This window comes from Nothoprocta perdicaria, unplaced genomic scaffold, assembly GCF_003342845.1.
Source record: "Nothoprocta perdicaria isolate Ctin4 unplaced genomic scaffold, notPer1 scaffold_4, whole genome shotgun sequence".
Taxonomy (NCBI): domain Eukaryota; kingdom Metazoa; phylum Chordata; class Aves; order Tinamiformes; family Tinamidae; genus Nothoprocta; species Nothoprocta perdicaria.
Genome location: NW_020455643.1, coordinates 5,779,601 through 5,792,764, shown reverse-complemented (window position 1 = coordinate 5,792,764; position 13,164 = coordinate 5,779,601).

Sequence of the window (13,164 nt, the reverse complement as noted above, 5' to 3'; positions counted from 1 at the left end):
AGACACCTTCTTCACCTGGTGGAAGCTGTATCACTTCTTCCTTTTTCCATGTAATACACACCTTAAAGAGCTCAGTCTTCCCCGCCCTCAGGAAGGAGGATCCAGTGGATCTGGCTAAATGAAAATTCCCTGGGCTGAAAGTTATCATCTGGGTGACAAAGAATAACTGAACTGGTTCCACTGCTTTGCTCAGTCTTACCACTTTTCAAGCTCTGCATTCGTGCCCAAAGCTCCAAGCACAACTCAAATGCAGCCCWGTTTCTGGTCCACAAATTGAGCTATAAACCATACGAGTCACTGGTTTTCACCGCTACCAAGCAACCTTCATTTTACCCCGAATTCATGTGCTACCAAAGCAGGAGCCTTTCTATAGAAAACAGCAGGAGCACAGGAGTTTTCAGCAAATCTATGTKTTTTACAAGTGTTTTGTAATGATCAGGTTGGTCTCTTATATGTCTTCCACTTCATTATATCATTGCCCAGAGAGAGAAATAAAAGGCAGAATCATGTCTTGTRTTCACTTTTCAGTGGCATAAGAGATGATTCAAGATGCTACTGCTTCAAGATGATGCAAGCCCAAACTTTGAACCTCTTCTTAAAACCTAGGAAAYATCATAGGCAAGTGACTATTTTGACTTCTTAGCTTCCACATTCATAACTTCTCTAAAAAGCTAAAAAATGAAAAAAAAAAWTTTTTTTTTCTGGGATGAAACAATGGGCTAACATGGGATGATCTCAACTAAACAACAGATTAGATCAAGAAAAACTACTGACAGAGAATTATTAGGTGACAGAATAGCCTTCTAAAGAACAGAAGCCCTCCTCCGGTAAAAATGAAAAAAAATTTTTGGTCCCAGAGCCAAACCACCAGGTGCAGCCATAATTAGTCCCTTCAAGATGATCAAGTAATACTTTGACACAAATAACCTTCTGCCAGTAAAACCACAAGAGGAGCAAGCAGCAGCACAAGCTTCCTTGGCTCATCTTTCTTCTCCGAGGGCAGAGGAGGAAGCTCCTCAACCTGCACGTACTGTCCCTCTGCACGGGTGACCAAGCCAGTGTGCACCTGGCCAGAACTTCTGACTAAGCAGGAAAGTCATTATTCTCGTTGCCTTTGTAACAGGTGCTGCACATAGACAAGTGCTAATTTTCAATTAGCTGCTCACACAGCTTAGAGGGCTACAGAGAGAGGATTTTTTTTCCACCATTTTTTGGAAAGTGCTTGCGTACTCAGCAGACAACTTTTGAGAGTACTTCCCAACAGCAGCACCATCAAAAATAAAAACCAAAACACTGATCCCCACAAACGCCATGAAAAATTCAGTGTGTTTTAGCTTAGAGGATGGAAGAAACTGCATCAGGAAATACCTAGTAAGTATTCCAAAAGTACAGTAGAGATGCACCAAAAAAGGTAGAACATTCCTCAAGAGAAGTTAACTCTCCCTAACTAAAAATTAAAGACAGTCTCTACCTCAATAATTCATTTTTCTTTTTACAGAATGGTCTCCACTCTTACCAAGTTGAGTGCTACTTTATAAGCTGATGGCACAATATGATAAAGCCTCCTCCTGCTCTCAGCGTTCGTTATCTTCAGTACAACAGTCGATGAGAATTACCTGCTCACCAAAGCACAAATGAACTATGGAWTTTATTACAGGTTTTCTCAACTTCCCAAGCACAGCTTTCATTTCTGTCCAAGCCAATACCAGTCCTAAAACCATAGGCCAACTGGTTTTCTTGTGAATTAAAAACAATTTACTAAAAAAGTATCATACAGGATCTATTTTGGTGTCTGTCTCCATGGTTTAGATAACAATTCCTGACGGTAATAAGCTGAGTCCTAAATGCACACATGCCATGGTCATGCTGTGTAAGTTTAAAAATGCTGCTTGCTTGCCTGCCTGTTTTGCTGGCAGCTTTACCCACCAGGARCACAAATGATTTAAAACCCAGATGCTGAGCAATTTGAGATGCAGAAGCACCCTACAGTGAAGCAATTATTGCCTTGGAGGGTCTTATTATCCTCATCATGCCATGAATTCTGCACAAAGTAAACATGCCTCCGTTGTTGTGTATTTCTCAAACTGCAGCACTGTAATAAGAAGTTTTGAAAGAAGTTTCTCATCCCTAAACCTAAATCTTTTCCTTCTTCCATCCTTGCTTAGAGAGGCAACAGACTCCTACAGTCTTCCTGCCAGATTGGATATTTTGTTTTTATTTAATGGAAAATCACATGACATTTTTATCTTGCATACCATTGCATAGCATCATTACCTTGCCATGGAACTAGAGGTGCTAGATTTGCCACTGTTACTTGAAATGCAGTGAGGTTGTGGCTTGTTGTCTTGCTTGGCACTACACCCATGACTGCAGACCTGGGCCAGGTCCTTGATGGCTTCTAATCACTTGAGGGTCACCTGCGCTTAACTCAGGCACAGTTTTCAGGTATTTGCAGCATAGCAAAGAATCAGCAGAACATGGCATGTATCAGGCAGAAATGAATGGATTACCTTTAAGAAAACTGCAACGCCTCGTATTATTTCTTGAATGCAATTAATAATCTTTAGTGAGTCATCAAGGCACTTCCAATAGTAAAGATTAAATAACGGGGTTGTTTAATTTTTAAATTAAGTTCTTCTGTGCAATGTAACCCTATACTTTTGGACTACATGACATTTTAGTAGCCAATACAAAAAAAAAAAAAAAACACTAAAGAAAAGAGTTCTGTATAAGAAAGATGATTTAGGAACAATTTCCACTGGAAGCTAAGCTTTTAAGACTTCAAAAAAGGAAAGAAAGAAAAGAATACAGAAAACAAGATGAGTTTGTTTCATGTGGGTGGATAATATGGTAAGTAATTATGACATTATTAAACCTGTAGTTTAGAAGATTAAACTGAAGTATGGTAGGATTTTCCTTTTTTTTTTTTTTTTTTTTTGACCAAACGCCACAGAACTTTCTCCTTAATGAACCTCCCAGTGTGAACCAGTAATAGTCACTATAAAGGAAGAACTTCTGTACCTTAGAAAATTTAGAATGAATTTTGATTCTGTAATTTAAACTCAGATACAACATTTCATCATCAAAGACAATAAATCCAAGATACTTCAACAGGCAAGTTCAAGCTTCAAATATTGCCAGTACCATATTAGCTCAATGCCAATTGTAAGCAAGTACAACTTGCTTAGAATCAGCAAGCTGACTAAAAAGAAAGGGCACAGAACATTTTATTTTGCAAGTGAAGCAAGTAATTTAATCTCTTCTTGGTGCACATTCATCACCACCAGAGAAGGGGGATAACTGGTAGGAGCGCTACACAGAAAGTGTCACCTCTGCTGCTGACTTGCAGCACATTCTGCTTTATCAAGACTTTGCTCTTCACAGATAGCTAATAAGGACCAGCTCAGTCCTGTGATCGGAGCTGATGTTTTTGCTGATGTCAGCAGCACCAATGAGAAGACAAATGTTAGTGCAGTCTCCGTGCTGTCTTCTTTGCAACAGTCACAAGAGCATAACATCCTACTCTCCAAGCTGCCCTGTTACATRTACACAGGGGCATAACGTGACAGAGTGACACAACGGACATGCAGAACAAGAACAAAACAAGAACAATGCAAATTATTCATTAACAAGGTAACACTAAAAAAAAAAAAAAAAGAAGAAAGAAAAAAGAGAGAAAAAGAAAGAAAAAGAAAAAAAAATGTTACACTGCAATCTACTACATGTCCTCTCTCATGCTGGGATTCTCATCTTCTCAGTCATACACCTGTCTCCAACCTTGGGAATAGAAAAAAAAAAACAAAACAAACAAAACAAACAAGCAAAAAAACCCCCCCCACACCCAACCAAAACAAACAAACCAAAACCTTCAGAGCTACTGCTGAGGAAATGAATGTACAAGAATTCCCATACTCCCAAATTTATTGAGCATCGTAAAAAGGAGGGTTGAAGCGTGTAGTTATCTAATAAATTCTTACCACTCACATCGCCTATGAAATCAAACAGCAGCCAGGGTGACTCACCTTGCCCCCTGCATCACTCTTCATGCCTGTGAGTGTGTCTTTAGGGGAAGAAACCCTACCATCCTCAAGGAAGAAAGACACAGGCTTTGTTTCTTTATGCTCGCACAATCCGTGTATCTCCTGCCAGAGCATGGGTGCATAGGGTAAATTTTTTCYGGATAGTTGTTCCATTCCTTTTGCATAGGCACTCTGTTCATGGTCACTTGCAGAATTGCTCAGCATGTGTAAATGCTTTTTTGATTAATTTTTTCACCCCTAACTTTCCACTGCTTGCATCCGTGATTAATTTGGTCCAAAGTATCTTGTTGTTATTGCAGTTGATTTATTGTCAACGCAGGCTTATTGGTATAGCAATTGATTTGTCTTAGCTCTACTCCGTCTCTCATGCCCTAATTTTCAATTAATCCTTATTCACTAGTGCTTTCTTTACATTAAAAATCTACAGTCTTTTTGCTGGTGACTTTTACTAGCCTGTAATAAAGAAGGAAGGCTCTACTTCATGCATATCAGACAGGACCAATTTCATATTTCTACCAGCATGCGACACTGCCTTTGTGCTTCAGACAGATGTCATATGAGACATCTAGGAGGCAGGAATGAAAGAGAAAAGTTAAACTGAGGGAGCACCTATATATTTAATACCTACACATTATAAAGGAGGAGTGGACCCCTGCACCTATCTACCACTCTTTTCCAAAGAAGCTTTGCTCCGGATCCACAGCTGTCTTCCCACTTCTACTCCTGTTCAATAGCAATCCTACACTATGTGCATCACACTTGTCTGCATGCAATGTGAGCAATGAAAGATAATGAAACCTACATGATAGAGATCAAAAATAGTGGAAGATAATCTGGCATGGTGGGAAGAAAACATCTGTTTAGAAAAATAGGAATTAGAAGAGAAAGAATGGCCAAAATGGCTCAGATTGGTAGGCAACTCAGATATATTAGCTAAAACTGCAGTAATTACCTGTCACTACTCACTGCAGCAAACACAAAGTAATAGGACACATTTTTATTTCCTCACATTGACCTGTAGATAGTTAAATCACACAACTCTTTTCTGCAGGCTAAGAATTCTTCTAACAGACATTTTTTAGCATGGTGGTGATAGTGCACAATAACTTTTTGAACAATGATAACCTTATATTGAGTATTGCATGTTAAATCTGCTTGGCACGAAAAGCTAAAGCCTCATTCTGTGCAGAAAATATTCATTGCTGGGTGCCAAGAGAGGCCTAAGAGGTCACTAGTTGCAAAAGAGACCTCCTGAGCCAGGAAGGTGTCGTGTTYCCAACACGGTAACCAGAAGGGACAGTTCAGTGACAGATGCCTCGGCTGAGCATCACAACGAGCTGCTGTTCTCTCAAAAGACCAGCCAAAGACTGTTGGGCATCCCTTGTGAGCAGCAGCTACATGATTCAAAAGAAATTTAAGGTGTTAATCAGAAAATGGAACAATAAATTAAAGTGTAGCAGCTCCTTCCAGTCCTGCTGCCACTGCAACCTATGAGAGTTTTGCCACTGATCAGGCAATTACAATGCTCATGGTTTATAAAGCCCTCTACCTTGACTAACAAAGCTCCTCAGGGTGAAGCACTTCACAGATTTCTCTACAGTTCTGAGCTACAAAATAATTTCTTTTATTAGTTATGGGACACCTTTGATTAAAAAAACAAAAACAAACAAAAAATAAGCCACACACAGTAAAATCAAAGAGTAGGAAACAAATATTTCAGGAGCTCTAAATCTTTTTGTACTGACACATAAAACTTCTTCACAGTAATAACAAGGAAAAAAATGGAACATACCTATATTAAATTACAGTAATTATAACTAATTTACCCCCAAGTCTGAAGTAGGCAAGCAGAAAATGGAAAAGTCTTTTTACATTTTTTGTTTTCATTATTATTTTGCAAAAGGCCCTCTTCAGAACAGCATTTAAGTATAAAAGATTCTTAAGGCTAAGAATAACTTTCTTTGATTTGAATGGAAGCTAAATAGATTCATAAAGTTCACTGTCATCTTAAGCACTTTCTTACATTTTTGTGAAGCACTGTCTTTGTTCAGTGGTTTTCTTTTATCAAGGTGTACACACTATGGAACGGGGAACATAATAAAGTTTAAAAATCAGGGTACCACTGGACTCACCTGTGTGAGGAAAATAAAGAAAACATTACTGAATTTAGGGGACAAATGGTGCTAATGGCAGCACAAAGATGTTCCCGTGTTTTGTTATAGGTGTGCCCAAAAGCACATTTGAAAACAAGAAGAAAAAGGCAGTGTTTGGGACAATAAATACATGGAATTATGTAAATGTTTTTCTTTTCATTTTATTTCCAGGTAGTCAAAATGTACCTTTTATCCACCCTCAGACCATGCAGCAGGAGCTGATTGTGCAGGCTTTCTTGAGCTTCATCTTTTTCCAAAGAAGAAGAGAACAAAGATTGGGTGGAACTAGAGTGAAATTTCTGGTGAAAGTCTGGAGGGGAGAGGAAATTAAAAAAAAAAAAAAAATTAAAAAAAAAAGGCAGATAATTCCCTCAAAATATACCAGGATTTTTTCATTGTGAGTTCTGTAGAACAGAAAAAGAGATATCTTGGACCCAYAGTCACTACTGCTCTTCCTTATACAGACCTGAATATATACATGATTTGATAACATACACTTACCAGGGGCATATGCTTAGAATAGAAAAGATCAGAAAACAACAACTCCCCATCTCTCTCCAAGATAAAATGAGACTATGCTGGGAGGCTAAACTTAGGACTGAATTACGAAGGGTTTCCAGAGAAGGCAGCAGTGCAATTTCCAGGCTCAATGCCACACAGTGTCTGGATACATCCAAATCATCCATTAGTAATAAGATAAATGTCAGAGTAACCTGTGCAAAATTAYGGCTATAGCAGAAAGGTATGAAGTGCGGCTAAATGTTCATAAATCAGACGTAGAAGTGAAAATAAAAAATGTAAATTTTAAACTGGCACATTCTGGATTTACAAAAGCTCTCAAAGCTTGTCCATCTGTTTTCACTGGGCTAGTTTTACTTTATTCCTTTAGAGAAAGGAAGAAATGATGCAAGTACATTTCCCATTATGTTTTGCTTAAATTAATATAGCAACCTCTGTATCTACATGTTTATATTTGTAATTCATTTAAAAAAATCTTGAATTTCTCATTGCTGAATGTGAATGTTTATGAATGTGAAAGTAAATAATAATATCCCCCAGAGTGTTTCAGACCTGATGTAATGATTCCGGCAGAGCCATTAAGTTTCATCATTTCCATAAATCCAGGGTGCCTGCAGTAGGCTCTTTATGAAAGGGCATTTAATTTCGTGATAGGCTATAATGGCTCCTTTGCATCAATAATAAAGTCAATAATCCGCATTTTTTAAACCTCTCTAAATATGCTTTGACACAATAGGTTGTTGCAGTCCTAAGTCTTTCAGGCCCACTGGGCCACTAAAATAAAAGGTTTGAAGCTATTAAATATATATTTAACATGATAGAATGTTATGAGTCTATTGGAGGTCAATGCTATAAAATTATGCCTYTAAAAATCCTCCTCAGAAAGTAATTTATGACTTAGAATATGTTTATTAAAAGCTCCTGACTACAGATTTATGTGATTTTATGTGAAGACTGCAATTGAATATGCGTGGGGACCAGTCCTGCAAACACTTTTCATGAAGTTCAGAGCTTATTACCCTATGCAATCCCTCCTGGAGTCGACTGAAATACTCCCAAGAGCAAAGTTACTCAAACTCATAAGCATTTGTAGCTTCCTGCCCTTAAACWTGTTTCCGAAGCTCTGCCTTGGATTCAATGTATGATCTATCAAGCCATTTGATTAGCTCTGCTTATCTGAGAGAATAATTTCATGGGTAAATAGTAAGAGGAACTGCCTATCTGGTGGGCACTTAGATGCATAGCACTATTGATACTAATAATGACTATTTCTGCTGAAAAGCCCTGCTTTTATTCATCAGCTATTTCAGTGATGGTGACCAAATTTAAAATAATATTAATAAGATATTGTAGTCCTTTTGGGACATACCTCAGAAATATTAAACATTCCTCCCACTTTATACCCTTCAAACATCCTTATACCTTCAAACACCAAGCAGAAATCAGTCAAGTCAGTCAAGACTGTATATAGAATACTTAAAGTGAAATGCACACTTATAAAAAAAATACTGACTTTCTGATAAAAATGCTCGTAAAAATTATGCCCCCAGAATCTTGGTTTTCTTACTTATTGATATACCCCAGGAAAATATTTGCAAAAAGTCCCTTCTTCAGCAGTTGATTGCCACTGTTATTTAGGAAAGAGCAAGAGCTAATAGCGAAGTGCATAACACTGTTTTCATTTCTATGCTGCTCTAAGCTGTGGGAGGAATAATATCTATGGTAATTTTACATGTAGCTTTCAGTGTATACCAAGAATCTATATGTTTTCCCACCGTGGCAGGAGAAAGCGCCTAGCTCAGAGTCAGCTAATGAAGATCTTATCAGCAGCTCCTTGTTACCAAGAGCTGTTTGCCACCCAGGCAAACATGACTAAGTTCCACTTAGTCATGCATAAAGCACACTACTGTACAAAAACTAGGAAGAGTGGGCAACTGTCCTCACGGGGGAATGCTAATCCCCCCTCAGATCACTGGGGAATGCTAATCCCCCCTCAATTTGTGGCTCGGCGAGACTCGTCAAGGGTAAAATAGGGGAGAGAGGAGTGAGTAAAAAAGAAATCTGAGTAGATGTCCCCATGGAAACAGTTGAGGACTTGCATATGATTCTAAATTTCACGTATTTTCTGGTCAAGATATTCGGTGGTACAAGTTTTTGCTAAAGCACCAAGGTCCATCTGCATGGCTATGCCCCTCGAGAGCAGGGCAATAAAAAGACAGAAGGGTTTTGGTGCTCACCTGCAATATCAATACAGCAACACATGGCTTTCTTCTATTTCTATAGGCTACTGTCCAATCCTAATCCTGTGAGAGGAGCAGAGCTGCTAATCCACCGAGAGATGCGCTGGGTCCCTCAAAGCAGAGCACATACTAATGTCTGTAGGGGATGCCCGGGGCTCATTACAGCACTGACAGGTACAGCACAGGCCAGAGTTGCTGCCTTTTAGTAGCATTATTCAGAAAGGTGACAAGCTCTACTGGTTAAAAGAAGTAGGCAAATTTCACTCTTCTTGGATTCCTTACTATATCTTTTGGTTTTCTATGTGTTGTGTAGGGTTTGTGCTGTGCCAGCCACAGCACCACAGGAATACAAGTATCACACCCAGCCAGGTGGAGTTGAGCCAAGTCTTGATCAAAACACACACAAAAAAAAACACCCAAGGTTTTGAAAGAATGGCTTCCAACTAACATTTTGAACTCTTGTCGGGAAGAGCATCTTGCTTTCTAACTGATAATGAAGCTTCCCAATTAGTAACTTGTTAATAACAAATCTGAGATTTTGTAAGGCACATGCTACAGATTATAAGAGTAGACAAATGTGTCTTTTTAAGTTTCCTTTTAACCGAGGCAAAAATCTGCAGGTGACGTACACTTGCACAGCTGAATGTCTCAAGCACTCTCTAGACTGCACAGATCTCTACTGATGTCCCTATATATAGTTATATATTATCCCTGCAAGAAGTGTTGTCACATAGGCTGCCCAACATAGAACCTCTATACCTCCTGGTCTTCCACTGAGCCTCTTCTACAATGAATTTTATGGTAGACCTCTCTAATCCATGCCTCCCCACCACAATCTCCACTTGTATATTGTATTCATAGCTTGCCTTTCACCTCAAAGCTGCTGGCAAAGCCCTGGATAGATTCATTGGAAAAAGTAACATGTTACCTTAAGCTAGGAAAGGATTTTCCAAGAGTTGTGCTAACAGCTGATAAAGGATTTGGGAGACTGTGAATCCTGCATTATTTATGTAATGCACTGTACATGAGAAGATGGTTTAACATACCGCTTGACACGGGCATATACCATAATCTATGCCTTTAGGTAAAGAAGGAGCTAAACAGAAGCATTCAGCTACTAAATTGCTCCCATTGCAAGACAACGGCTGTTAGGACTGGTAGTGCAAACCCTCAAGAGCAACTAAACAAAAGCCATAAATTATTTTTAAGCTAGAGGCGAAGGGCAAATAAAACACATGCCTTGTTTATCTGAATCTTGTAATCCCTAGAGGCCTACAGCCCATGTGTGAATTAATGGCAGCTAGTTATCAGTGTAGGACCAGCTAGAAGACATAGGCATGGTAAAAGCAGATGTTACTGAGCTCCTGCCTGTCTGCTGGGCCCAGAGGCACCTGCACGGTTCCCAGGACCTGGTGAAGCTGCAGGGTTTGAGCCGGCCTCAGCACAGCGGTGGCTCCCGTCTTGGCTGCAATGCCAGCAGCCGGATGCAGCTTCCCAGTCCCTGCAAAATTCTCTTTTAAAAAAAGACCAAATAGTTAAAATAGTGTTTGCGGGCACATGTAGGACTTGAGTCTTAGGAAGTGCCTCACAGGAAAGCCCAGTTAGGATTTTAGAGGGAACGCTGACGTGCATTGGTGCAGCCAGGAACAAGGCTATTTGCTGACAGCTGCTGAATTTTATCTGGGTAAAGGGAAAGAGAAACAACGGGGAGAAGAAAGGAGAACTCATTTATAGATACAAGTGTTTTCGGAGGCATCCCCTAAAACCACTCAGAAGCACAGCATACAAAAGTAACAATTTCTGATCAGCTGATCATCCTTGACCTTAATTCCAGAAATGTTTTACTGGAAATTTTAGGCGTAATTTAAAGTACTAACCAAAGACGTGGGGTTCCCCACTCTAACCCCCCCGAAGAGATTAAACTTGCAGGGAATTCAAAAACAGAATAGGCAACAGCTTCTTCAGTAAGATCCTGTTAAAATTCAAAGAAATTAACCTCATCAAATGGAAACCATCTTCAGAAAAATCAGAGGGATTTATGTCTGCACTGGTGRCAAGGAACCAAAAGTAGCACTAAACAACAGAAGAGAAAAAACAGCAGCAAAAACAAAAACAAAGCACTACAGGGGCTCTTGAGATTTCAGAGCTTTCATATATTTTTGGTGACAGAAATTCTTTACCTGTGAAAATGGGCCACAGCTAATAGCATATTACAATACCGATTGCTCGGCACCATCTACACGCTCCCTGGGTGTAGCTTTTTCCTTTAATATCTTCCTAGAGACCCATATTAATTTCATATAATATATACATTAAGCCAAAAAATACCCTAACATATCCTACATTTTGCTGTTGTTTTTTATGTCAGATTTTTGGATCATAGCTTTTCTTTTTCTTTTTTTTTTTTTAAAGCACCTAGAACTTTACTGAAAGCCAAGACAGAAAAAAAAAAAAAAATTATGGGTTTTGATTCTCCTTTCTATTTATTTTGATAAAACAAAAGGAAACTTTAGCCAAATTAATCCTTATTTAAGCAGCATAAAAAGCATATTACGTGACTGCAATAATCAAAAGCATCTCTATTGATAGGTATTGTATAAAAGAACTCAAAAATCCAGGGCAATTAAACCTTATAAAACCAAAGACAGGAAATGCTGTGCTTGGGAAAATGTTAAATGTTGCCTTGTTTCAGAGCTAGGCTCTTGGATTTCAGTGAGGCTGTGGTAGCACAGTAGCCACGGAGCCAGACTTGCTCTGCCTATAACTACTCCCTCGGATGAAAAGAAATTGTGTTGTCACAATCTGCTCTGATTTAAATTACAATTTACATGAATTTATTATTCAGCAAGTTGGCACAAAAAGGATTAGTTTCATGAGAAGCAGAACTAGATTGGAAAATATTTGCAGCAAATCAGAGTTTTATGAAGAAATACCATTTATTAAACTCAAAATGCTTTACCCAAAGTTTCCCTCTTGTTCTCTGAGACTCACACATGTCTCTGAATTCTTGACAAGCTGTTGCAGAGCCAGTACTTCCCCCTGYCCCGCTCTAGGGAATGAGCTGATCATGCACTCACACGTTTGCTGCAATAGAGCTGACAGATTCAGGTTATCTCAGCTGCATGCCAAACTTCATGTCAGGGACCCGTAAAGCAAACCCAGGACCTCTACCCTCTTGGCCTTAGAGCAGGGCAAGTCCATAGCTAGGTAAACACATACATATAAATTATTTAAAATATTTTATAACCACTTCGAGTTTTTAAATAATGTTTGAGAATGTTTTGCAGCAGGCAACCCRTGGATAATTCGAGCCAGGTCTTTGGCTGTTCTAAATATAATAGTGACATAGTTCCCATGATCTTGGCCACTCCATTAAAAGTGGGCTGCATTGTGGCTACTGCCTTCATTTAGCACAGCTGGAATATCGAGCACCTTTGTTTTGTTAACTGCCCATCTCCCTGCAAAGCTTAGGGTTTTACACATTTTTTCCTCTTTCTTTGTTTCTACTCTTTGATATTTTCTTCTGGTCCAACTCCATCTGCCTTCCTGCTGGAAACCCTCTGAGATTACAATAACTGAAGATATTATTTCTTGTATGTGAGTACATTTTAGTTGATGATTTAAAAAAAAAAAAAAAAAAAGACTAACTACACTTCCCCCTCCCCAAGGTAAATCCTAATATAAGCTTTAAAAATACTTTTTCTACCACAGGCTGGAAATTGGATCATCCTTCTTTTAAAATATAAAATGTTCTAGCATAAAAGAAAACAAGAGAGAATATCTTTACTTTTAGAAAGTATTTAGTTTCAGAGAATATCTGCTCAGATGAAAAGCTACAGCACTGAAATCACACATACAATAGTCCAAGTGTGGTATTCAGATTACAATACTAACAGTGGTACATCAATTCTCATTTCATGCACAACTGCCTTCCTGTGCTCTTACTGCATCAGCGTGGTAGCATGGGACCCTCCAGGTTTTATAAGAAATATCTGATCTGTTAAGAAAGAGTTGTTTTTGCTTAGTCTTCTACAATCAGGACAGACTCACTTTATTCCTAAAAAAGGTAGTTGAAATAGATCTTTTCATTCTCCCTGACCAAATATTGCAGGCGTATTTCCAAGGAGTATCACACTCAGTGAAATCCTCCTCCTTCATCAACAGATTCTGGTAGGTGTCACAGATTTGGCCCCGCACACAAAATCGCTGATT